The sequence below is a fragment of the Lissotriton helveticus genome, chromosome 2_1 (genome assembly GCF_964261635.1).
Source record: "Lissotriton helveticus chromosome 2_1, aLisHel1.1, whole genome shotgun sequence".
NCBI classification, from domain to species: domain Eukaryota; kingdom Metazoa; phylum Chordata; class Amphibia; order Caudata; family Salamandridae; genus Lissotriton; species Lissotriton helveticus.
This window is the reverse complement of record NC_136059.1, coordinates 2,121,767,069-2,121,794,886: the sequence shown is the minus strand read 5'-3', so window position 1 is coordinate 2,121,794,886 and position 27,818 is coordinate 2,121,767,069. Positions and strand designations below refer to the sequence as shown.

At 41.0% G+C, this 27,818-nt stretch overlaps 1 long non-coding RNA gene across 1 annotated transcript in view; it reads right to left on the bottom strand.

Annotated features, from left to right (window-relative positions):
• Positions 1 to 21,362: 21,362 nt before the first annotated feature.
• The window catches only part of LOC144820025 (uncharacterized), a 115,988-nt gene continuing 109,532 nt past the window's right edge, over positions 21,363 to 27,818 (bottom strand). The window contains exon 3 of the long non-coding RNA XR_013607677.1: positions 21,363 to 21,484. This is a non-coding gene — a long non-coding RNA (uncharacterized LOC144820025). The remainder of the gene's footprint in view (positions 21,485 to 27,818) is intronic.

Sequence of the window (27,818 nt, the reverse complement as noted above, 5' to 3'; positions counted from 1 at the left end):
ACATGAGACAAAGAGGCTTTTCCATGTCTAGGAGATCGTAAATGTCCTGCGCGTGTCTGCCCACAGATCTAGTGTTGAGCAGCATGCAAGGATACCCAGCATGGTCGATCTTTTTGTTGGGAAGCAAAGACGTCGCACAACTAGGGCGCCATTCGCATCCAGGACAGCGCGATTTACCCCTAAAGTGACCGGGGAAGACAGTACAGCAGTCGCCCAGAGAGGATTGTAAGGGGCGTAGTGAGCATAGCTCACACGATGTATAGCGGAGCACGGGGGGCCCAGAAGCACGGGCGCCCAATGGCTGAGCCCAACCCGCCGCCCCGTCCGCATCCGGGACGCAGACGGGCGCAGACGGGCGCAGACGGGCTGGACTCTGGCGTGACTCCGGCGGTGATCCGGCGTATCCGCTGCGCGTGACCGCTGCGCGTAAGCATGACTCCCTTAAGAGGAGGTCGTCGCCTGAGCCACTAGAGCGTGCAGCCCGCACCCCTCACCCAATATGGCCGCCACTGAAGCGCTGTTGCTCCCACAACCAGCCCACAGGAACCGGGACCCGCAAAGCGCGGTGACAACCACAATTATGGTGCAAGTAAGTGGCGTTGCAATTTAAGAACAGGGGATAAGTAAATAAAAAAGTAAAGAAAATATCAAAGAGGATTTTAAAAGGACGCCGCTAAATTGTTATTAAAGTGCGCGTCAGCTCAGCAAAGCGCCATGTAGCGCTCAGGTAGGTCTCGCGTCCGCTCGTAGAGTCAGCGGAGCCAAGAATGTCAAGCTGTAGCTCAGTATGGCTTCAGACGTGGCGTTTGGACAGTTGAACAGTGCCTGAACTTAGAACTAATAATAGGAAAATATAACTTTGCATGGGAGGGCTTCCTTCACCTCTGCTTTGTAGATTTGTCAAGCGCATTTGACTTGGTGAATCATTCAAAGTTATGGGAGACACTGAGAGGGATGGGTGCCCTGGAGAATATTGTTAGTTTCTTATCTCAGATCTATGCTCAACTATCTGCAAAGATACATTATGGAATACATGGGGAATGCACAAACCACTTTATAATTACTCGTGGAATATGACAGGGCTGTACTCTTGCCCCTCTTTTGTTTTCACTTTATATAAACGGGGTTGATATTTTATTACAGAATTTAGGGGCAGATGTCCCAATGATTGGTAAGCGAGCCACACCCCTATTACTGTACGCCGATGATGCTGTCCTAATTTCTAGGACGGCAAACGGCTTACAGACTCTGATGGATAATTTTACAAGTTTTATGACGGAAAAACCCATAAAAATTATCCTGAGTAAGACTTTGGTTATGTCCTGTGGTAAAAGAAATATTAAAACAAAATCACATTTAATTAACGGGACACCAATAGAAAGAACACTCATATTTTCTTACTTAGGGATTCTTTTTAATAGTAAGGGTATTTGGAACACACACGTAACCCTATGCAAGCTGAAATTTGTGAAAATAGTGGAGGCTATTTTTAGATTCTCCCAAAAAATTGGTGATAAACATGTTCGGGAGATTCTTAATTTATACAGAGCAAAGTGTATTACAAGGGGTTGTTATGGGGGGCCCTATGGGGCCAGACGGATACTTCGCCATAACAAATCCTTGAAAACAACTTTTTAATACACTTGCTAGCCGTCCCTGCTGCTACCTCGTCCATCATCTTGCATAGAGAAACTAAAACCCCGTATATACATGACTCGATTAGTATGGCTGCTTTAAACTTGTGGCACCGTGTTTGGACTAGGAAAGAAACTCAAGTTATGAGGGATATCATTTTAGATTGTTTGTCCCAAGAACGATGCAAGCAAATACCCTGGTTAAGTTATGTTACCGGTCTCCTAGAAGAATGCAATCTAACTGTGAATGATATTCAACCAGAAGATGCACAATATATTAGTAAGGTTGAATTAAAAAGGAGATTCCTGAGTGCGAAGGCAGCCCTAAGAGATGAGATTTCAAGTTCTAAGAAAACTCTTATATCTTATCTTGAGGGACCTATTGCTATGGGCTTACAACCATACCTTGTTTTTATAATGAATGTACAACATAGATTCTACCTAACCAGACTAAGGTTGAGCACATTACATTATTTATTTGCCTTCCCAAAGGGGGAAGTGGTACTCTAAACTTCCAAACTGTCCGTGTGACGCTAGGTCCAAACAAAGTACATTTCACTTTTTATTATTTTGTACATTTTATACAGATATTAGGAAAATGTATCTCTGTCCAATTTTTAAGGTTAATAGCCTGTTCTCCTATAAAATTGCTTTTAATTATTTACGGAATTTGGAAAGAATTTCAGTCTGCAATGGAGTAATTTGTTACATAAAGTTGTCAATGAAACAAAGGAATGATCTTCCTCATCTAGAAAAATTGAATTATGAATTAATGTAAGCATATTTGTATAATGATCCCGCATATTTCTAATTAAGTTAAGATGTTGTGTCTTCTGATATACTATTTTGATATATTTCCGTTTTGATTATAAATGAATTTTATTGTATTGTATAGTATGCTTTAGTGGACCTTCTTGTATGATGCGAATAAAGCTTGATTTGATTTGATTTGAGTTCCAAGCTGTGCCGATTAGAATAGAGGAGTCAATGCTTGATGAACTTCAGTATACCTTAATACAGTGAGACAGAGAAAGGCTTCCAGGATGTCGTTGAAATATTTAAAAGCCTTTAGAAATAGAGGGGTGCCTGGGCTTCCTGAATATTATCAATGACTATGGAATGGCTCACTTTATTAATGTGAGAGAATGGCCAAGGGGAATATCAGATAAACACTGGATGCCCATGGACAGGGCATTGGTCAGAATATCTTTGTAGAACTTTTTTTGGTTAACAAAATGCCACAGGCCCAAAATATATATTTTATATCAAATAACAAGGACACTGTTGGAGGTGTGGGACATTAAAGGAGGCGGTAATTAGTTTATGACCTTTCCATCTCCAATCAACCCCACCGTCCAGAATTTACACCCTTTATATTTTTTCTGACACCCGTGGTGCTGCAGAATATAGGATATAATGGCAGTGGAGAAATTATCAGCACACATCATCAAGGACTGGGGCCCCTTTCTGAACAAATTACTTCTGATACTACCATATATCGAGAATGACGACTGGATAATTGCATGCCCTTCAATAGTGAGAGTGCTGAGAATGTTTAACTGATTTAATGGACACAAATGTGCTGTCGAAAAGAGCACTGTATGCTACTATTACTAATTATATATCATTAAATTATCTATATCTTATGTCAGGTACTCACAGTTGGCAGTGAGGGGGAAGGGAGGCTGGAAAGGGTTCAAGTGAGGCTTTGCTTTGTGTGTTTATGTATTGTGCAGGCAAGAAGGCAACATGTCAACCAATGCCCGGGATTAGTATGGATGGCTACATTTAGAATAATGTATATAAGTAAGCCTGGCCAAAGCACTACGCTACGCTCGCGTAGTTTGCGAAGTTTGTGTTACCTCGCACTATGCAAATTGCACGTAGCACAGTGCAAAACAAGCGTAGCGTAGCGGTCATTTTTTGCTTGCTCGCGGTCCTCAACGTCAAAGTTGGCGACCGCAAGCAAGCAAAATGACATCCCGGCGAGACTTTTTCCTCGTTCGTGATCAGCAACATCAAGTTGTCGATCACGAGCGTGGAAAATAAACCTCCTGGCGAGCTTCTCAACGCAGGAAGGTCAGGTTTCTCATTGCAAGTGGTCGCATATGCTCGCGACCGCTCGCGATGAGAAACTACCAGTCCGCATTGAGAAAGCTGCCGCTCGAGTAAGAATCTACTCGAGCAGCAGTAAAAGACAGCTCACACTGTGCAAGATGCCGTTTTCAATGATTGCACAGTGAGGACAAGCATCCAGCACTGTGCAATCATCGCGAACTGCGGCAGTGGCACCCTGATCTAGAGGGTAATGCTGTTTTGGTAAAGGCTGTTATTTCCCAGAGGGGATTCAATTACGTGTAAACTGCGTGCTCAGGACGAATTGTGCACTGTATTTTTAAAGCTTATGTTCTTAGTTGTATAATTTGCGTCACAACAATTATAATTTTAAAAAGGTGTACCAGCAAACTGAACCTCGTAATTGTACTTGACAACTGCATCCTTGCCTAGACCCCGGTCCGCCACGGCGTGTGCCGTTTGAGCGGAGGGTCGCATTAGGCAAGTACTCACTTCCGGTAGCACCAGCGGAAGAGACTGTTAGCGCTCTAGTTTTCCGGCCCCCTATCCCTAGCTGGGAGGAAGGCGCGGACGCGCGCAGCGGCACCCTGATCTAGAATGTAATGCTGTTTTGGTAAAAGCAGTTATTTCCCAGAGGGATTCAATTACGTGTAAACTGCGTACTCAGAACGAATTGTACACTGTATTTTTAAAGCTTATGTTCTTAGTTGTATAATTTGCGTCGCAACAATTATAATTTTAAAAAGGTGTACCAGCAAACTGAACCTCGTAATTGTACCTGACAACTGCATCCTTGCCTAGACCCCGGTCCGCCACGGCGTGTGTCGTTTGAGCGGAGGGTCGCATTAGGCAAATACACACTTCCGGTAGCACCAGCGGAAGAGACTGTTAGCACTCTAGTTTTCCGGCCCCCTATCCCTACTTAGCTGGGAGGAAGGCGCGGACGCGCGCAGCAGCGCGCCTGCGGCACGCCGAAGGCACGCCAAAGGCAAGCCCGTCTGCGCCCGTCCACGCCAGAACGCTGCCAGCTGCCACAACACTATCGCCTCTTGTAGGTATCCTCCTCCCGTGTACTTCTCCCTGCTGAAAATGACAGTTATCACCACACCACCAGGTATGCAAGGAAGGAACTTTTAGATCTAAACACCCCCCTTGCCTCGGTGTCGGAGGCATTACTCGCAGATATCCGGGAGGCCCCTTGCTCCCTTAATGTAGAACCACTTGTGGAGAGACGGACTAAATCTTATGCTGATTTTACCAGTACAGCTCTGGGGAAACTGATGGCTATATATTTCAATGCAAGATCAATTCCAAGGCATGCACTTGAAAAATGGAGCCTCCTTGATGCGGAAACCCCTGACCTATGCTTTATATCAGGGACTTAGCTGCATGAGCAAGCTTTCCCTCAACAATATGTAATAGTTAGGTCAGATAGAACTGGAGCAAGAGGCAGAGGATTATTGATTGCAGCAAAGGAGAATATGAATGTTCGCATTATAGAAACCATGGTGATTGATGATACAGAAATTATAGTTTTTAAAATGAGTGGGTTTGGAAAAGAGGTGTGGAAAGGGGCTCTGCTATACCGACCCCCTGGGAAGAAAGGAGAGTTTGTTAATACCCTATTAGAAACCATGGCTCCCCACGTACTGACTGTGGACAGGATTTTGCTATTGGGTGATTTTAACTACCATGCTGACGATCAGTCAGATGTGGAGACAGAAAGATTAATCTCTTCCATGGGAACACTTAATCTGAGTCAAAAGATCATGGGTCCTACCCATCAAGCTGGACACACACTGGACCTTTTATTCACTAACTCCCCCAATATTTGGACGGACCTCCCCTCTCCACTACTGTGGACTGACCATTACATGGTGACATTTGCCATAAATGGATTCAATTGATCTGACCGCAAATGTTAATCTAGCAGCAATACATCTGGAGTCAGCCATTGGCAGGGCACTGGATAGGATTGCCCCTCTACGAATGGTCAAGTGCAGGGAGAAGCCTGCACCCTGGTTCACGGACCAGTTAAAAGATCTCAAGACCTTGACAAGAACTGCCGAGAAAGAATGGCGGAAAAGGAAGAATGTAATCGACCGTAAAACCTATCAAACCCTGCATACCAAATATATGAGGGAAATACGAACAGTTAAAAGGGCGCATTTAGCAGAGCGTATAATTAAATCCGAAAACTCTTCGAAGGAGCTTCATCATATTTTAAAAGATTTTACTTCTCTTAAAAGTCCACAATCGACCCCTGACACTGAAGAATGGACAGAAGCGTTCTCTAAATTCTTGGAGGACAAAATCACAACTATATGCAATTCCTTTGGACCAGACATTGTGTCCACTCAGTACCAAGCCCATGACCCCACTATTGATGAGTCTTCCCCGAGGTGGGCCACTTTTGAATTGTTAGACAAGGAAAAGACAATGTTTGTAGGGCTAAAGATTAAGTCAGGCTCCCCGAATGACCAACTAACCCCTAAACTGTTTGCCACCCTTGCCCCAGCGTTAGTGGACTGCCTCACGAGCCTCCTAAATAAATCTCTGATAGAAGCTGAGGCCCCTAGAATTTGGAAGGCGGCAAGAGTCAGGCCAATACTTAATAAGCCAGGAGCAGACGCTAATACCCTTGTAAATTACCGACCTATTTCTTTACTGCCATATTCGGGGAAAATGCTGTAAGCATTTGTTAACGGACAGTTGGTAAAATACTTGGAAAATAATGATCTATTTGACCCCTCACAGTCGGGTTTCCGTGCTGCCCATAGCACGGACACAGCACTGGTCGAGGTCGCTGACAACATTAGGCTTGCGCTGGACAAACGTCAATCCTGCATCCTTGTCCTTTTAGACCTGTCAACGGCCTTTGACACCATCTCCCATCAGATCTTGATGCAAAGGCTATGGGAGATTGGTGTCAGAGGGCAGGTATTGAAATGGTTTAACAGCTACCTATCCAATCGGACGACCACAGTACAAGTAGGCAAGACCTTGGCCAGTACTCGGCCTGTCAAAAGGTGTGTGCCGCAGGGCTCTATTTTGAGCCCCACGCTTTTCAATGTTTATATGGCCCCCCTGGCCAAAGTGATCCGAGCGTTCAGCTTTGATGTTTTATCTTACGCCGATGATACTCAAATTCTGGTCACTCTTGGCCCTGACGTCAATGAGACCAAAGGGCGTTTCAGGAACTGTCTGATGGAGGTAAGAAATTGGATGGGCCAAAATCACCTGCAGCTGAATGGCAGCAAGTCTGAGGTCATGCTATTTGGCAAAGCGAGCCAACATTGGACCCAGGACTGGTGGCCAGCAGAGCTGGGGGAGTGCCCTGCCCCTAAGGAATCAGTCCGCAATCTAGGTTTCCACATGGATAACAAGCTGTCCATGAAAGACCAAATAAACCATACTGTTGGCACCTGCTTCGGAATCATGCGTAGTTTGCGCAGGGTCTTTAAATGGATACCAGCCGTAGCCCGTAAGACTTTGGTACAGGGCCTGATCATAAACAGACTAGACTATGGTAACTCGCTACTTCTTGCCACAAACGACTGCAATCTCAGGAAACTGCAGGTTCTGAAGAACACGGCGGCTCATCTGGTCTTAGACCTACCCGAAGATCTCCATCGTTGCCGTGTCTAAAAACCTTACACTGGCTCCCTGTAAAAAAACGGATCACGTTCAAAACATTATGCTTGGTTCATAAACATATGTATGGACGGGGCCCAAAATATTGGATCCAGAAACTCACATGGTACGTGCCAAGCAGGCAGTTGAGATCTAGCGTTGAGCTACTGCTCACGACATTTAGAACTCAAAGTGCCAGAAATGGAGGGCGTGCCTTTTCTTTTTTGGCGCCATCCCTCTGGAATAAGATGCCCCTGAGCCTCCGTACAATCTCTGATCATATTAGTTTCCGAAAAAAATTGAACACCTGGCTTTTCTGCTAAAATCCAACTGCTCACCTCTCTGTCAGAACCGTCTGCATGCGCCATGAGACTCTTTGGATGTGATATGCGCGCAATACAAATATCCTGACTTGACTTGACTTGACTACGCAGTTCGTGTAGTGCTAAGCGTAGCTCACGTAGTTCGAAGTGCACTTCGCAAAATACGCCCAGGGTTAGATATAAGGGTTTCATTCGTTTTTAAAATCGAATAGTTTCTGCCAAAAAAAGGAAATAATCATCATCTCACTGAAGCCAAGCCTATACACTTTGTAAAATGTGTTCGGAGACAAGCCTTTGATTTTGTAGCTACTCCTGTGAGAAGGCGACTCTTACATTAGGATGTGGTTTGGAAACATGTAAGACTACCAGAAAGAATACATCCTCACCTTTTATTCGAAATAATGCCCCAGAATACATTTGTGGCACGGAACAGAACAAGGTGTAACTAGATACACTAATAGAAGAGAAACATGATTAAGACAATTGATGATTTAAAACTTACATTTTCATGATGGATTGAACACCGTTCAAATAAGGGGCAACTCAAATTTCAGCAGGTGGTCCCCACTGTAAAAGTGTAAACCTTTCATTCCAAAAACAGTGGATAAGTGAGGCTGAAAATGACACCAGCGTGTGAAACACGGTTTGCAGATGAATGAGATAGATCTGTAGCAATGTATAACAAAACAACACATAATAAGTTGGAAAGGTCCAGGTTAAATTCACTGTACAACTGGATTAACAGAGTGGGCTTTGACCCAAATGAGACAATGGGGTGATCAAATAGCAAGGATGGATGCATAGTTGCAAAACTGGGTGGAGTTGCAAAAAATCAGTTTGAGGTCACAAAATGTTTTATTTGCAAAATCACAAACTTTGCAACACAAAAAAGTTTGTTGCAATGTACAAACTATTCTTTGCAAGTCAATTATGTATTCCTGACTTGCCAAGTATACTTTGCGAACCACATCAACTCACAAGGGACAAGTGGTATGCAATGAGAATCCCCCTAACCTTTCTAAGTCGGTATGCAATGTATCAAAACTTTGTGACTACAAAAGTGGTGTTAACTCACTGAAATGTTAATGAGTCACAAAAGGTAGTTGTAACATCCAAAAAAATAGAAGTTGTCATCTTTGGACTATTTCAACCTTATGAAGGGTGGTGGTCAGCTTTGGGGTATGCAGGAAGCACATCAGGGGACAGTTGCATACGTCCTCCTGTATAGTCACTTCATTTTAACATTTATTTTTTAAAGCAGCTCTGTCACTTAAAAAGGACAGAGGATGCTTTAAAAACATGTTGATATTCAGTAAATGTGAATGTAGGGACAGAGGTCTACTGTCATCACAGGCCTACCATCTCTGCATTCATTGCCATCTAGAGTTGACAACCAATTCCTGTGTTGAGAATATTACAGAGTATGACGTTTTTGTGACTCCCAGTGAAAGGGTGTTTTGCTCAGTGATTGATCAGCACATAAAAAAAAACAACGTGGCCAACCAGTCGATGTGAGTAAAACACTAACTGGTTTTGAACCTTACTTTAGTACATCAATTATACCTTATTCTTTGTGGTTGTTTCTGTCAAGAAGCAAAACCATGTTTTATGAAGTAATGATAAGCTTGAGAAAACTATAAAACATGCAAGTCCTGACTGGAATGAACACTATAAAGGCTCTATGAGTAGGAAAGTCTGCATAAATGCATGCATTCCGAGATACTGCCATCTTCCAAAGCAAGAAGCACACAACCATGAGGCACATTGTCTTGCAAGATGGTATACTAGACAAGGAAAGTGTGGTGCATGCACACACCGTGCAAAATATATCCAACCCATGAGAAAGCTACAATACAGGCAATTCATGGAATCAAATGAAATCTGCATTTTAGTTGTATTCCTGGGAGCTCAATGGATGGGTATTTCAATGACAACAGATGCTGTGTAACTGGCAGTAACACTTCATTAAACTCAAATATAGAAAACAACGCACATGGAACTAGTGAGGAATGACTCCAGTGGATGTTATATAAGGAGATATGTGTGTAATGTAAAGGTTAATATGTCATTAAATTAGTATAAATATATTCTGTTTAAGTTACAACGATTTCACAAACATTTAGCGATTGAAAGTTTTGTCTAAGCATTGCAGCATTGAAGTACTGATCAGTCACCTAACACCCTTACTTGAGGATGTTGTCTACTTGTTATTTTTTTTATTGATATTTTTGGTAGTTTCATATAGCACGGACAACACCTGGTGGGTACCAGAGAGCTTTAGAAAAAAAGAGTTACAATACATTAGAATTATCATTTTGTTATATTACATTTCGCTTAAAGCAAGTTTCAAGGTGTAAACTATACTCAGGTAAGAAGGTTTCTTTTGAAAGTGTTTTTAATACATTTCCATGCAGTCTCTTTAAATTCATGTTACATTTTTTTATATTTAAAGGAAGATAATCTCGGTTTGTTAGTGTGTGATCTAGATAACTGATTAGCTCAACTGAGAAAAATGGATGCCTTCTATGTGGAGTGCTTGAATGATTTATGACCTCACCCACCTGTAGCTCCGAGCAGCCCTTTTGTTACTTTTTTCCAGAGAGGGTTAGCTGATATTTGGTGAAAAAGGTGAGAGTCAGGAATTCCTGTTGCATCCTGACAAATGACTTCTACTGAGTGGTGATTGCTTGAAATAAGCTCTCTAAAGACTGTCTTCAAGATTCAATAGCCGGTATGTTGACAGGTGTTGAATAGCCTGATACCTGAACCAGGACCATATACGCAACTACATTAGCAATTTAAATGTAAGGCAATAAGATAAGCAAGCTCTGCGCTAGCCACCACAACAGAAGCCAGTTGCACTATCTGGCTTATAAGTTTAGACAATAGTAAGAATATTTGTTGGGTGCATAGAATAATCCAAATGAATTTTTTTTTTTGTAATTTAGAACTCATAAATAGACTAAATTCTCCTGTCATTGTGATATAGAGCCATTCTAGTATCAAAACGGGTAGCATCTATCCAAGGTTTCAACATAAAGATAACTTAGTATCTATCACAAGGTGGACAAACAAAATAATATCCAAAATGTCAACAAAAAAGGACAAAAGTATATCCAAGCAACTATTCAGTCTCTATACTAAAGTATAATCAAACAGATATTCAGTCTCTATTGTGTAGAGGCAACTTGACAAATTTCAGCCATCCCGTGTTTTGCGGCAGACTGTGCCGCTTTTCAAGGCTGAAAAGATATAACAATCTTGTTTTCATTTTGGAATTGAATTTATTAGAATTTAACTAAACAGTTGACTTCATAATACTTATACATAATTTGTTCCTATTTGTAGTAAATAACATTCTTGAAGATAAATTATATTTCCACCAGTTTGCCTAAAAACACTCACAAACAAAATATGTAGTTATTTTGGCCATTTCTTGAAATTAATTGAAGTTCTAGTAAAATAAACTTGAAACGGTGGTAATATACTAGTTATGACACTCTCCTGGAAATATGACCTATTAGTATGAACACTAACCTAGTTAGATATGTCTGTAGTGTATCATTCGAAAACGTTTCTGAATTAACATCAATTTTTAAGTAGTGTGGCAATAAGTTTATTGGATGTAGAATGCAAAGTAGTTCCCAGGTACTCTGTATCAATGAAACACACCATAAAAGTTTTAATCGGAATACTGGACTCGAGTTGTGTATTGTTAAGAATTCACACAAGAATGTCACACTTTTTAAGGGCTTACCTCAAGCAAGGTAAGAAGAGGTGAGCACCGATCATGAGTGATTCTTAATTCTAACATGTGAAAGCCTCAACACTAATCGTCCTTGCAGCTTGAACTACATCAATAAAATGTAAATTCAATAACAATGTAAGGAAGAGACAATACTCTGACTGAATACTAAAGTGTCTATATTCCCAAAGGAAGTGGTATTGAAAAACATTTTTTTCTAAATGAGACCCTTTAAACAAGCAGATAGCCCGATCAAACTCATGTTGCTTGTTTTGCTAATGTGTTTCCAGTAGAAAGAGAGCTAATGGGGATTCCTGCTCATATAGCAATCTCTAGATTGAATTGCCGTAGTCATGGGATAAGTTTCCAAATAAACCATGTGAAGTACAACTTCCATTCATGGAATTTGACAGTACTTATCATATGTTTTATTTACAGATTAGCCCCTGAAGAAGGAGCTGTAATTAGTTCCGAAATGCATTGGGCGCCAGCAATGAACAGAGAATGAATTTACGTATATGATTGTCATTGTTTTTGCTTTTGTACATGTATGTGAAGAATACAATGATTGAATGATTAATTCATTGACACAATGACAATGTAAAAGTTCATTGATGAAATATTATGTTTTCAGTTTCAAAAAAATTGTATTGAAAACATAGGAATAAATATTGCAACCTATTGTTGAAATTGATTGTTTATATTGTGGTGTTTCACACCAGGTGAAGTGTGCGCAACAAATTCAAGCCTCTGTTCTTGTGATAACTAGGAAGTACAACTTAATGACAGAAAAGGTCTACATGCAGGGAGCCTGACCGGATAAGGACTCGCGCTTTATTTCATATCGTTGAGTTAACCTGATATGTAATTTCAGAATATCTCCCTGCTCACTTGGTAATATTGCCAAAAGGGAGATGCTACCAGAAGGGTTACGAAGGAACACCCAACAGGTTAACATGATCCCAATTGGTTCTAAAAAAAAGAGGTACAAAGAGGTAAACTGTTTGTTGGTGGGAAGTATGATTGATTTCTTACCTAAAGTCATTCGCTGGGAGTCTAACTCTTGGTAACAGTCTTTGCAATAATGCTCGCAGTTACATCGTATACATTTATATATGGATATATACCCTATCCAAAAAGATATACAATTTTGAATAAACGATATTGCCATTTACAACTCTCTTTGTCAGCTAAATAACAAGATAGCGTTGAGCTGTCCACCGGAATAGTAAAATGGCCTCTAGGCCAAATGTGCTTCAACTCCGTAATATTAGGCTAAAAACTAGATAAAATACAGTATTTAAAGTTATGTTAGTCAAACAAAATCTGGTTGGTAATAAATAGCTCAGGTCCCATTCTCATCTTAAGAAAATGTATAAAGAAAGTTCTCCAGGGTTTTCGTATCAATATGGTGCTAGAGGAGACACTAAAGTTTCCCTCCAGATACTGGTTGAAAGGACTAATGATGCCAATCACATGAGTCGAATAACCAATCTCAGATTATACTGAAAGCCCAGACTGCAGCCTGGCTAAAGAGTTCACGCTTTATTAAAACCATCGCATTTGTTTAGGCTGCATATTTTAGACTTAATATCCCACAACCAACGAGGAGTGTGGGAGGAGCCTGCGGTAACACCCGCGCCGCTGCATACGCTTAACAGCGCTTGGTGCTCCCTGCGGCGCGGGACACATTATTTAAACCGCCGCATTTCTTTTTGGTGCATCTTTGGGACTCAATCTTCTACAACCAACGAGGAGTGCGGGAGGAGCCAGCTGTAATACCCGCGCCAGTGCACGCGCTTAAAATCGCTTCGTGCCTCCTGCTGCACAGAATGCGCACGGGCTGCGCCCGGGCCAAGGGCAGGCTCATCCGCGCCTGTCATAGCCCGGAAGAAGCTGAGCTGGGCCCACTCTCTTTGCCCGCTACTGGAGATCTTCCTTACATCCCAAGTGGAGTCACATGTCTATCTTGGTCATCTGCTGGTGGTCTCTTGGCAAATCTTACAACACTAGTGGAGAAGGTTTGTAAGCCCGAATTGGACCTGCCGCACTTTGCTGCCTACACTTTGCCGCTAAGGGGGGACTGCAATTACGAGTCCCAGGAACCAAAGCGGACTCACCACGTCACCGCAATGCGTCTGGAGGCCTGTGGATCTTCTATGCTGGGTAAACTTTCCATCTGCAGCAGAAAGGTAATGGGGGTTCTGGACCCAACACCGGTCTAGGTCGGGACAATCAATCTGCACTTCACAAACACTGGGTAAATATATTTATACAGATTTCTGGAGTATTTGATGACCTACCATAAATATTTATTTGGCAAATATATGGGCCACATAGCCACATAGCAAAATAAGGAATCGCAAAAATTGCGATTCCTTATTTTGCTCAAGCATTTAAGGAATCACAATTTTGCGATTCCTTAAATGCTATGTAGGGGTGCCTCGCAAATTGCGATTTTGGCTTAAGGAATCGCAAAATACCACCAACTCCAAGTAGATGGTATTTTGGGATTTCCTGTCAAAAGGCATTTTTTTAAAAAATTCAAAGTGCCATGTGGCACACAGACATGCCCTTAGGGCATGTATGTGCGCCACATGTACGTACAGGCACATTCCAGGAGTGCAACAGGTGTCCTTTGGACACCCTTGGAATTGCGATTCTCAAATTGCGATTTTCTCCTAGAAAATCGCAATTTGAGAATTTGAGAATGTATCCCCATTCATTCCTATGGGCCTCTTGGCCCATAGGAATAAATGGGACACTCATTCCTTAATTGCGATCGCAATTTGCAAATCGCAATTAAGGAATTTTAGAGATTCGCTATAAAATTGCGATTTATTACCTACATTCCATTTTGCAATTCTCAAATAGCAATTCCTTAAAAATCGCTATTTGAGAATCGCCAAATGGAAATTACCTACATATGCCCCTACATCTTTCGAGAAGGAGCTTGACATTTTTTTTAACCAGGGCAAGAGTGATTATTTCTTGATTTGGACTGGAGATTTTAATATCGGGAGATGTGGTGACGTAGATAGAAAATTATGTGGACATGGGATTAGGGAAGATGGAAGTTATACACATTTCCCACATAACACATATGGCAAAGCAATTAATAGGACAATCAATAAATGCAATTTAGAAGTGGTGGACCAATTGCTATCAGTGGGCACTTTAGAGCTACCAACTTTTGTAGGACATGGTCAATGCTCAATTATTGATCATATACTAATCTTGGCACACGGCCAAAAACAAATAGTTGAAATGGAGGTAAAAGAAAGTTGCCTAAGCGACCACCATCCATTGATTAGAATTATAAGATTATATGAAATACCCCAGATAGGGCCATGCGATCCTCCAACTATAATAACACAGGGAGAGAATGGTATCTCAATTAAATGGTCTGGTATAAATCCAAATGTATTTGTGGAGAAATTGCAGATTGACTGCAAAAATGATATGTAAATATGTAACAGGGAGGATTAATCAATTAAACAGATCATTAGGGCTTTCTGTAACATTAACTGTGCAATTTCCCAGGGACTAAAAAAGAGGAGCAAAAAGATAAGAAAGAAAACAGTTAGCTGGTTTGACTCAGAATGTACGGACTCAAACCATCATTTAAACAATGCTCTCAGAATTAAACCCAGAGATAGAGAACAGGTTAAAAACCGTAGAATGATAAATAAACACACCATTGATAAGAGAAAAAGGGAGATTTAAAATGAGGCATAGGAAAAATTGATGCAGGCTGCAGATACAAGGAATTCATCGCTCTTTTGGAAAACAATAAATCACCCCTATTTTAAAGATAGCAGTGCTACAACCCCAACACAGTATAAGTCATTTTACAAAGGTTTTTAGTCCAGTTAAGGAATCTTACATTTTAACATCAACTAATTCTGCAAATTACATTTCCGATCCAACATACATAAATGAGAATTTTATAACTATTAATACCCCAAATATGGACCCTATTTTTCTTGAAGAATTCACGTTGGCTCTGGAAAAAAGTGAAAATGGAAAAGCACCCGGAGTTGACGGGGTGCCTATAGATATTTTTAAATTCAAGATACGTTTTTGGGCCCACATACTACAAAAAATATTTAATACTATTGCTGATGGTTTGATACTGAGATCATGGACTGAAAGCATTATCGTCCCGATATTAAAGAAGGGTAACAGGAGTGATGCCAAATGTTACCGCCCGATTTCTCTCCTGGATACAACTTCTAAGTTAATAGGTAGGATCCTATTGAAAAGGCTGGAATTGTGGGTAGAGGAACATAATATTCTAACTGTAACACAATACGGATTCCGCAGGGAAATAGGGACTGTAGAACAAAGTATAAATGTACATGTATTAATTGGTAAATACACGATCGCAAAAAAGAGCCATCTACATCTTTGCTTTCTTGACCTTACGAGCGCATTTGACTTGGTTAATAACTCAAACCTGTGGCAAACACTAATTCACATGGGTGCCCCAAACAAAATTATTGTATACCTCTCACAAATCTATAGTTGCTTGAGCGCCAGAGTATGCTATGGGTTGGACGGAGAGTGCACCACAAGTTTTATGGTAACCCGGGGTATCAGACAGAGGTGTGTGCTTACCCCTCTTCTTTTCTCACTGTATATAAATGGGGTTGACAAGGAGTTACAACAACTAATTGCCAACGTACCAAAAGTTGGTAAACGCCACGTCCCAATTTTACTCTATGCGGATGACGCCGTTTTTTTTATTAAGAACTGCAAATGGGTTTCAGCTCCTCATTGAAGATTTTGCAGATTTTATGTCTGAAAAAGACTTGGTGATAAATTTGAAAAAAAAACATTCACAATGGTAAGTGGGCAAGGAAGAGCAAAAACAAGGATTCATCATGTAAATAATGTCCTATTAAACCAACTAACTCATTTGCATACTTAGGCCTAGTCTTTACAGCTAGTGGATGCTGGAGAGCCCACATTGAGCAATGTAAACAAAAATGTGCTAGAACGACTGAGGCACTCTTTAGATTTTCCAAAAAGATGGGCAATAAACCAATCAGAGAAATTATGACACTATACAAGAGTAAGTGCATTAGTGATACCTGTTATGGTGCAGCACTATGGTGGGCGGCAAATTGTACAAGCCTTCAAACACAAAATAATTACTTTTTTCGAAGGCTGGCAGCGGTACCCAATTGAACCCCAACCCACAGTGTTCATAGAGAATTGGGGGCTGTGTATGTACATGATTTTATAAGCACTACAAGTATAAACACTTGGCACGGGATATGGAGTAAGAAGGGCATTAAATGTACACAGGATTTTATCAAAGACTCAATTGCATTAGAACACGGAAAGAAAATTCCCAGGGTGATATATATAAAAAATCTTTTATATGAATGTACTACAAAAACTGAACTGGATGACCCCTCCCAAATACAAGATTGGGAGAAAAAAAATGTTGAAGACTAATTTGATCGACTCACATACATGGTTGAGGGAAGTTGATGCTAATACAAAACCACCGACAAAGGACTATTGTGATTGAACCCTTGGGACAGGGGTACAAAATTACCTAATACTGGTCACAAACTTATCACATAGATTTTATCTCACAACATTACGTATGGGACTGGCCCATTTTTTAATTGCTTATCCAAAAATGGGTAAGTGGAATCACATTCAGTCAAGGTGCCCATGTGAAGGTATATCAAACCAAACAATGTTACATTTAATTCTTTTTTGTGATTTTTATAGAAGGATCAATAGCGAATGCGCTATTGACGAACTGCTCCTCTGCCCCCCGGACTCTGGCGGCGGACCCTCCCTGACTCGAGGAAACCTTAATTATTTCAGGCAGCAACTTCTTCCTACCAGTGCTTGCCCCAGTAACATGGTAGTGGTGAACACATACCCTCTGGGCCAGATCGGGGCTCCGTTTCTGGGCCTACGCTTCACCCCTCTTGTACCGCAATTTAGGACTCCATCGAGCCGTAACAAATCACCCACAGAACCCTGAAGATTCCCTTGAGAACCACCTCAAACCCCCGCCACAGCTGGCTGCTCACTTACCTAAACTGGCAACCTGGTCCTGATGAAGATCCTAAATAAGTAGGATCGAAACGCCGTCGACCCTTCTACAGCGCGACTTATGGCGCACCATCCATCAACCTTGGTTAAAAAAATAGAGAATCATCACTCATTGATTGAGGACGAACCATTGCTTTCTTGTATATATTGTGTTTTTTGGTCACATTGTCACATTGCGTCCTCGCTGTATTCACCCACCTGTCACTTGCGTCGTCACTCTTTGCTTCACTAACACTTAGTGCACAAAGCCCCCTTGGGTTGCCATCGCATTTTATGCCTACAGTGCTGCTTTAACTGTTATTGTATAAAATGTGTCCTCAAATATATGATGCTACATGCACTTTCTAAAAACGAAACCCAATATTATATAAAGGCCACTTATCATCCAAGAATTAATAGGCTGAGGTACAAAATACTGTTCGAAATTAAGTCAAAATTGCTTCCACTGGGAATAGCAATTCACACATTGGAGAAATACCAATAAGTTGCCAAGCAGGAAGAACAAAAGGAATATACCTTTATTCAATAGTATATTTAGTATAAATATAGAAGATGCTGTGTCTGATGCAGTACGACATAATAGATTGTGCTGGTCAAGATTATGTTTTCCAGGAAACAAAGCAAAGACTTATGAAGCACTAAGTAACAAGGCAGTAAGCTGGTTACTGATAGGAAAAGTACATGAACTTGAAGTTTAACATTTGATATAAGAGTTCTAAATGTAAGAGACCAAGTAAATGAGAGTGCCTAATGTGGACTTGGATGTTAATTCTGAATTTATAGGGTAACTAGCTTACCCGTCGCGCGTTGCTGCGATCTCCGAAGAAAGGAAATTCAAGGAAACTCGTTATGATAACATTCAATTTACATTGTGACATTTTATTTGAAACTTATTAATTTTAATATGGAAACCATTTTAAAGTGTTGTTTTAATTCTATTTATTTATTCGAGTGCTTGTGGATACACAATTTTTTGGTTTTCCATCTGGTGCGTACATCAGTATTCGAAAGATTATGAGGGCCCTGGGTGGCCGATATTTTTAAAACAATTATGCCAGAAACCTTCGCGGGAGTGTACTCAACAACTTCCCAAAGTGTCCTGGCGATCGGATGAATGCTGTTTTAATTCTATTTATTTATTCGAGTGCTTGTGGATACACGATTTTTAGTTTTTCCGTATTGTGCGTACATCAGTATTCAAAGGATTGTGAGGGCCCTGGGGGGCCGATATATTAAAAAAATGTATGCCAGAAACCTTTGCGGGAGTGTACTCAACAACTTCCCAACGTTTCCTGGCGATCGGATGAATGCAGTTTTAATTCTATTTTTTTATTCGAGTGCTTGTGGATAAACAATTTTTTGTTTTTCCGTCTTGTGCGTACATCAGTATTCAAAAGATTGTGAGGGCCCTGGGGGGCCGATATATTAAAAAAATGTATGCCAGAAACCTTCGCGGGAGTGTACTCAACAACTTCCCAAAGTTTCCTGGCGATCGGATGAATGCAGTTTTAATTCTATTTTTTTATTCGAGTGCTTGTGGAAACACGATTTTTTGTTTTTCTGTCTTGTGCGTACATCAGTATTCCAAAGATTATGAGAGCCCTGGGGGGCTGATATTTAAAAACATTTTATGCCATAAACCTTCAAGGGAGTGTACTCAACAACTTCCCAAAGTTTCATGGCGATCGGATGAATGGTGTAGTAATGTAAAAAGGACAAACAGACAGACAGACAGTCAGACAGACATACATTCGTTTTTATATATATAGATGTACAGTTCTGAATCAATATTAAGGCCAAAATCAACTGTATGCAATGTGTCTATCCACCATGTCTATTTTTAACGGAATCTCAGGATCCAGTCTCCTCCTCTGTGATTTACACAGATCTGTTTGATACCACCTATAACTCTAATACTTGACACATCTGCATTAAAATGGAATTCTACATAGTGTTTGATAAGGACTAGGAGTGATTTACTATCCATTTTGTTGAAATTGAATAAATATGTTCATTCATTCTCTCCTTTAAAGGACGAATAGTTGATCCAGTGTACCATTTTCCATATGAACATGTCAACATTTAAAAATAAAAAGGGGTATTGCAATCAATGAAAAATGTGTTGGTAAATAGTATTTTGCCATAAAATCCAGTGAATACTTTTGTTTTGTCTGGATATATTGACACAGTTGTAAAAATTCTAGTTTTCCGATAGCCAAGTTTTGTTTTCCCTTGGTGCAAATCTAATAGTGTCACTAGGACTCAAAATATTCCTCAGAATTTGAGGTCTTCTAAAGTTGACCCTATTAGATTTTTAAGTCTTCACATTCTTATTAAAAACGTTACTTTTCAAACTATTTTGACCTTTCCACAGTCACACATGTTGTTAAAGGACCTTATATAACTTTGTACAAGAATTGTGCCCTTATACACATGGATGACCATGTGTTTTTATTAATAAATGTACTAATTATCATTTTTCAGAGAGTTTATTTGTTCTGTGCAGATGTACAAATGTAATATTTTAACCTCCATTATCTCAAGGTAAACATGATTAGCTATTACGAATAGCTGGGATGTGTCCTGTTCATAATTGTAAAAGGGTGCCAAGACAGCTTTCACTTCTCAATATCCTCCTGGTGACTGCAAAATGGTACCAGGTCTCTGAGTGCACGAAGAGGGAGTCAGGCATGTTTGTTGAGACCGGAAAAGGGGTGTGCTGATTGGTTTGATTGTAACGGGGGGAGGAAGAGTTTGAGGGATGTGATTGGAGAACCTTCCAGTAAATGTCTAGCTGGTGGAAAAAATGCTTTCAGCATGGATTATTTACTTTTCCCTTACAATGCAAAGTGAGTTTATCCATTCTACTGCACGGCAACAGAGTCCGAGTTAGCCAAATAAACAAGATATTCTTGTCTCTTTCACAGTCCTTCACATTACGTTTCATCTGAAAGTACAGCTATGTGGTGCCAATAAGGTCAAACTTTAACAGGTGACTTCTTAATGAGCTGAGGTATGACATTTCGTTTAATCCTTTTTTAATAGTTCTAATCTATCATATATCTAGGTTAATAGCGTCTTCCACTTCATATTCCAACAGCAAGGCACAGAAAGGATTAGCTAGGGTGCAGGAATAATATGATTCTCCCTTGAGAACATCAGGAAAACGAAAACCTGTCATAGATATTTACATTTCTCTTCTAAAAACGAGTACATATGTTATTCCACAACATATGCCTCAAAGGTGGACGATCATTGCAGTGCCTATATCCCACTTTGTTTGGTAGCAGACTTAGCAAACGGTAGGCATGTGCAGTTTTTCTCAATATATTATTCGATTAACGTTTAATGTGAATACAGGTAATAATAAAGTTTAGGATTTAAGTTACTGCCCTTAGTAGTTGGTGTATTCTATGGCCTAAGCTTATTTATTTGTGTGATATGTTCCATCTAGTGCATGGCAGAAAGCAGTGCATCACTTAGGAGTGCTGCTAAATTTAGCAGTCAAGTTGGCTTTTGCTTTACTTTAGGTACACCTGAAACTTTTGTCTGATGTTTAGTTCTAATATCCATTAACAAAATGTGTTTTCGCATAAACATAGCGCGCATTGTATTTAGAACATTTTAAAGGATACTTCAGCGGAAGCATTGACGTCTCACGTTTACTCAACATTACACCATTTTCTTCATATAGCCCTGTAATACATATCACCCTGAAGATAATTACACACTAATGAACCCCAAAGTAACAAGTTGCAGCACCCTCTCTACATAATGTTCATGGTATACACTCACTTTTCTAAGAGATGGACAACACAAACATTTTCTAACTAGTTTTCTTTAAAAAAAACACAAGATACTCACAAATGTGGGAGTGGTTACAGTTGATTGGAATTTTTCCACATGTTCTCCAAATGCTATTTTTGATCTCTGTGAAATATTTCTAGCTTGTATATAGATAGCGTTTGGTAATCAATGAAGGCCCAGAACTATAAAAGAATAAATACCAATATCTTTAGAAACAGCAAATGATTTCAATGAAATATGGATAAAGTTTCAGACCTTAAAAATGATACAAAGGTGTTTCCTCATAATACCTTAACAAAGAAGAATGATTTCTGTAATAAATTAAAACATGTAACAAAGAGAAATTATTTCTATAAGAAATTAAAGTATGTATTGGGTTCCTTCTTTGTTGGTAAAGAGTGTGTTTGAGCCTCACTTTCTCTTCTTCCTTCCTGTTTTCAAATACATTGTATGCATTTCGAAACATTATGTTTGTTAAATCCATTCCTTCTCTTTCCAAAATACTTTTCAAAAAGTCATTCTTATCCTATCATTATCCAGCCTGCTCTCCTCCTCCAATTCTAAAGTACTTATGCTTGATTCCCTTTAGATGCTGCATTGCTCTTCTCTGTGTTGATGTACTAACAGAGGCGCAGTAGTTGCTGGTGACTGCCTTTCTTCAGTGGGGAGATGAGCTCGGGCACCCAAACAGTTTGTGCGCGGAGTCTTTGTATTATTTCCTATTACTGGGGAACCTGAGATGGTGTTGATGTGGCATGCACCATCTTCACCTTCACAGATTCTGCTGGGGGGAGTATGATTGTACATTCAACCACCATAATGGGAAGAGGGATTGTGAGGATATTACTGCTTATTACAAGCAAACAGTGAGGTCATGTTCTTATTACAGACTTGTTCTGCTGTAAGAACACACCGGTAAATAGAAAATGAACGACGTGATAATATAGTGGGCCAATACTGTCATATAAAATATACGAGATAAAGTACCCCTCCTGTAGATCACTTTCTCATGCTCCTTATAGCATTATAGCTAGGGTGACTAGATTTTGAGAAGAAAAAACCGAGACAGACAAGACATAAAAGTAGGACTAACGTTTTTAGCCTTACTTTTATGTCTGGCCTGTCCCGATTTTGTGTAGCCTTGTAAAAAGAATACACATGCACTCACACACACAGTTAAATAGTAAAATGTTTGTGTGTGTATATTTATGTCACACATTTACAAGCTACACATAAATAACATTAGCTATGGCACCCTATCTGCTGCTTCATGCATGCAGCTGAACTCCTCCTGCACTCTCTGACTGGAAGAAAGAAACAATTTACATAAGGAGAACATACCTGTCAATTCTCCTTCAGTATGAATCATCCCCTCGTCCCATTTTTGTTCCAAAAACCAAAACATGTGTTTAAAATTAAGAAAAGCGTTGGGACACTGGGACAGTCCTTTGAACACCGGGACTGTCTGGGGAAATCCGGGAGGTCTGGTCACCCTAATTATAGCCCAGGGTAGCAGGTCATACCGACCATTAAAGGCCAGCCACGGAGTGCTATAAGGCTAGTAGAGCATTTTGCCACTTGAGGGCAGACTGTTCCAACAAATAAAACAAAGGCCTTGCATAGCTAGAGGCAACTGAAATCCCCTCGGCTTCGAGAGGCCAGACAATACTGGAATGTTGGAGCCCTGGGCTTCTACCGGCCATTAGAAGGCTGGAGGACTCCATTGTTTTCAATGGAGCTCCCAACATCCAATGTTCTAATATAGCCTTATAGCCCGCCGTAGAGGGATATACTGGCTATTAAAGGCCCTCTCCAGCGTTAAAGGCCCCGAGCCGAAGGCAAGGGCCTTTAACAAGGGAGAGGGACTTTAATAGCCGGTATAGCCCGACTACGAAGGGCTATAAGGCTATTAGAACATTCTGCCACTAGAGGGCAGAATGTTCTAACAAAAAAGAACAAAGCCTTATGGGAGCGTGAGGGGATTGGAATCCCCTCAGGGTCCCTGAAGCCTTTGTTCACAGCCAGAGCTGTGAACAAAGAAACATTGGAATGTTGGAGCTCCAGGCTTATACCAGCCATTATAAGCCCAGAGCACTCCAATGTTTTCAATGGAGCTCCCAACATTCCAATGTTCTAATGTAAGTTCAACTCTTCCTCTCCCTCACTAGCAAAATGGTGCACTTGCCAATATTCTCACGTTTTACACTTCCCCCTCTTCAGAATCAGCCTTTGCAGGCAGTGGCACTATGAATTGTACAGAGAAAAATTCAGTTTACAAATGTGTCATTCAAAATAACATGCAGAAAGAACAGTGAGACGAAAGCACGAGGGGTAATCTGATATCGGATCAAAATAGAAATATTAAGATAGCACGAGGAGAAAGAACAAACGAAAATTCCAAAATTTGAAATACCTGTCCATACAAGCCTATGGACTGACAAAAAATAAAGACTAGAGACACAAATAATCAGCTTTTGCTGTGCTCACTCTTTCAAAAACATAGAGTATTTGAGTTTCATTCAGAAAAGAATAAACAGATCAGTCAAATAAATGTGGAATAATTTACTACTTCGAGGAGAATACATTCGGCTTTGCTGACAAGCTAAAGTTAATGGTATTCAATGTTCTTTTAACAAATGACTACAGGTAATGTAAGTAAACTGCGAGCTTAACGATATAACTTAAGTTACGAATGCAATTCACGTTACTGACATTCCAGTGCCTAAAAAGCCACATACAATTTCACGTGCCTGACACCCCTTTATTACTAATCAGTGCATGTTGTCTTTTCTTCCCTGGGTGCACGTGTGGCACAGATGCAGAAGGCCTGTCAAACACTGCGACCCAAGGGAGTAGCCAGAAAAGTAAAATAGCCCCCATTTTGAACCATACCGTAGATGGCAAAAAGTGAGTGAGTGCGATGAGCAATACCAACAGTTGTTTAGGGGACTGATCCCACCTGAGGAAACTATGAAATCTCCTTCATTCTCTCAAACCTTCTTCGTATTTTTCCTTCTTTCTTTTCTTCCTTCCTTCTCTCATCTTTTCTTCTGGCTTTTTACAACCTTCCATCTACCCTTCATTCTTGCTATCCTTCTTTCATCCACCCTACCTTCTCTCTGGTCTTGTGTATTTTCCCTTTCTTCCATTCATTCTTACATAAATCCATCCTTCACCTCTTCCTTCTCTCCCCCCATTCATTTATCCACCGAACATCCATCCATCTTTCCTTCCTTTTTACATCAGTCCATTTAGCCTTCTCCTCATTCATTCATCCTTCTCTGCATCTGTCCACTTTTCTCTCAATCCATCCTTCCATGCTCTACATCCACCCATCATCCACCCAATCCTTCTCTACATCGCTCATTCATCTCTTCATCCATCGCTCCACATTGACTTCCATCTCTCAATCCTTCCGTTGTTCTATCCGTTCCTCTTTCTCTAATTCCTCACTCCTTTCCACGCGTTCTTGTTTCTTTTGTTTCCCCACCCCAGAACATTATCATGCTCGCCTCTTACACTGCAGTCTATGTGCTTCTTTTTTTTGGCGACAAGCGCTCTGATCAAAGAAAAGGAGGCATAAATCGAACGCCTACTATTCCTTTAATCGCAGCTGACCAGTGGAATGTAAATGTAAATGTAAATGTATTTCGATTTATATAGCGCACGATTCACCCAGGGGTCTCAAGGCGCTTGCTTAGGGAACCCGTCCTGGTATTCCCCTGTGAGAGATACCCCGGCAGGGTATTCACAAGGTGAAAGCCAGGCATCCCGCCGCGAGGGGCCGTAGTGGAGATTAAGCAAGCTATTGCCCAGAGTCGCAGAGTGTGACCCCGTGAGTCGAGTAGGTACCGGAGCGAGAATTGTCGAGTCCGTGGAATTTTTGAGCCCGAGACCCGCCGAGGCGGGGAATCAAACCCTGGTCCACGGCTGATCCCAGCTTCCGGGTCTGCCGCCTCTAACCACTGAGCCACACTTCTCCACCCAACGCCACCCAAGCTGATAAAGTGGGGGGCTCATGACGCCCCGTCTGTCACCTGTTTTTGTGCCACCAGGTACATTTCCAAAGCCCTAGACAGGTTGTTCGTGGTTTAAGGTTCTGTGTTGCACCAGTTTCATATATTTAGATCAAACTCAGTCTTTAGGTCAGCCACAATCTATCAGACCCACAATCATAAACATTCTCCCCTAGAATACAATGACTAATACACAGTATTTTCTTAATGAGGGGGTATTGCTTAAATCACCTCCTTAGTTTGTATTAAAAAACATAAAATGAGAAGATTTTCTAGAAAAACAAATGTTGTTTTGTCACGATGGACCTTGCTGTTAACTAAGGATGGCATCCAATGTGCCGCTTGTTTGTGCCAAAGTGGTTGATTAAATCTGAGCCACATAAATATTTGTCTACATTTTATATGATTCATAGATTTTAACTAATGCTTGCCAATGAAGTCAACTGCTTTGTATTTGTTACAAGAGATGTTCTGATTTTGTCGTATTTTGTCCAAATTGAAGCATAATTTGCCGTTTATTTTACACACATCTTTTTTGCTTTGTTTTCATCTTGTATTAAATACAACTCCCGGTTTGACCATAAATGGATTTGCATGCTATGTAGAAGTATTTAACATACTCAACAGATATTATATAATATCAGTGTGCATCTCTAAACATCTAGGGGGCCTATTACGATGGCGGGCAGCACTGGCGTAGCTAGAGCTTGTGGCGCCCGGGGCTATCCCTCAGATTGCCGCCCCTGGGGGGCAGGGGGGTGCTGGGGGAAAAGGATGGTGAGCACTTGAAAGATGTCTGAGAGACACGTAGCATAAGGCTGGCTTGAAAACCACACATATGTATAACACACCTGATAACAGCAAAGGAAAGTCAGGGACACAATGCATGGAGTGAGTCTGCCTGACGCATTGCAGGTCATTTGCCCAGAATCACAGGATGTTGAGCGTCGTTGCCGAGACTCAAACCTGGTTCACCAGCTTTGAAGTCAGCTGCTATCCGTAAGGCTACATCCTCTCAGTTATTAGGAGGCTTCTGCCTTTCAGCAGATTGTTCATAACTAAAGACTGCAAAGGTAGCTTTTGATTATAACTATTTGTGCTGTAAGTAGTCACATTGTTTCCGCAGGCAGGTGATAACCAGATCCATATTGAGGACATAATAACATTTAAATTGGGATGCCTCATCCCTTGACCACTCTGACTTGCCATCCTATTTTTCTAACGCTCTTAAATTTTCAGATGGTTCAAGAGATCTCAGAAGCAAAAGCAATATTTTGCTGGAAGCCCCAGGCTTCAAAACCACTATTACACAGCATAAATCCTTCTCAGAACAGAAGCCGCTACTCTTTTACGTAACTCTCTCTCTCTTTCTGCTGACCACAGAAATAACCCCATTCTCTTGGCATCCATCAACATTTAAAGACGCACACCTCTTCAAACTGTATTCAAGCCTAAAGTCTTAAGTGTCTGTATTTCACCCAAAAGCAGTAAATGTGTCTGTGACTATATGCGTTGATGCACTCGGTTCCTTTCATGATTCTCCATCTCTGTCTTTACCCTGTCCTTCCCCCTGACTGTGCAGTTCTCTCTGTCCCTCTCTTTCACTGTGCTGTAGATTTGCTACCTATTACCTCCTGTCCGCCTTCCCATCCCCTTCCTTACCAATAAGCAGGTTGTCTGCTCCATAGAAACCGGTTACCTAGCGAAGCCAAAATACTTTCCCCAATATTGCGCCGCCTACCCAGGCCGGCATGCATAAAGGGTGAAGTGCGTCACACACACCTCCTGGCGACACCAAAGAAAACTGAAGAAAAAAGAACAACACAAATCAATCGACCAAACAGAAACCAGGGAGGGAGGGGCAGGCTCAAGAATGGAACAGGAAGACCAGGACTCGGAGTAATGAAGATTACCGGCAAGTAACCGGGCACTCCCTGCTATCTTACTCTTTCCCCTCGACTTTCTCAACATGTGTGTACCTAGCCCATTCCTTAGCTGCCTAACTACACCTGCTATTTCTTTTTTGTCTCTCAACTTCAACTTCTTCCTCAACCCTGCCCATAATTATTTCTGTGAGTTTAACTTGCGTGTCTCACCCTTTCTTGTACTCCACTTGCTCTCACCCTCCGCCCCAAACCCCGTGCCTCTATGATCTGACCCGGATTCTGCTCCCTTTGCCCCAATGTAACTCCCTCAAAGTTTTCCAGCTCTTTGTCCTCTCCACAACACCCTTCACTCCTCCTGGCCCCTGGTTCTTTTCAAATATCTCCATACTATTAGACACATCTTAAAGGTTTTGGGAGCCATGGGACAAACGTATTTTGGGGCCTCTGTCCGTGGCAGCTTCGAATTTATGATCCAGTTTCAACTCTTTCAGGCCCTCTTTGGCCAGGTCACTGACAGTGCACAGGGACACTCATGCATATTCTAAAAGTGTTTATATCTAATATTCAGGGATAGTTGTGTGTTTTCAACATTGTAACACATCAGCAGCTCACTA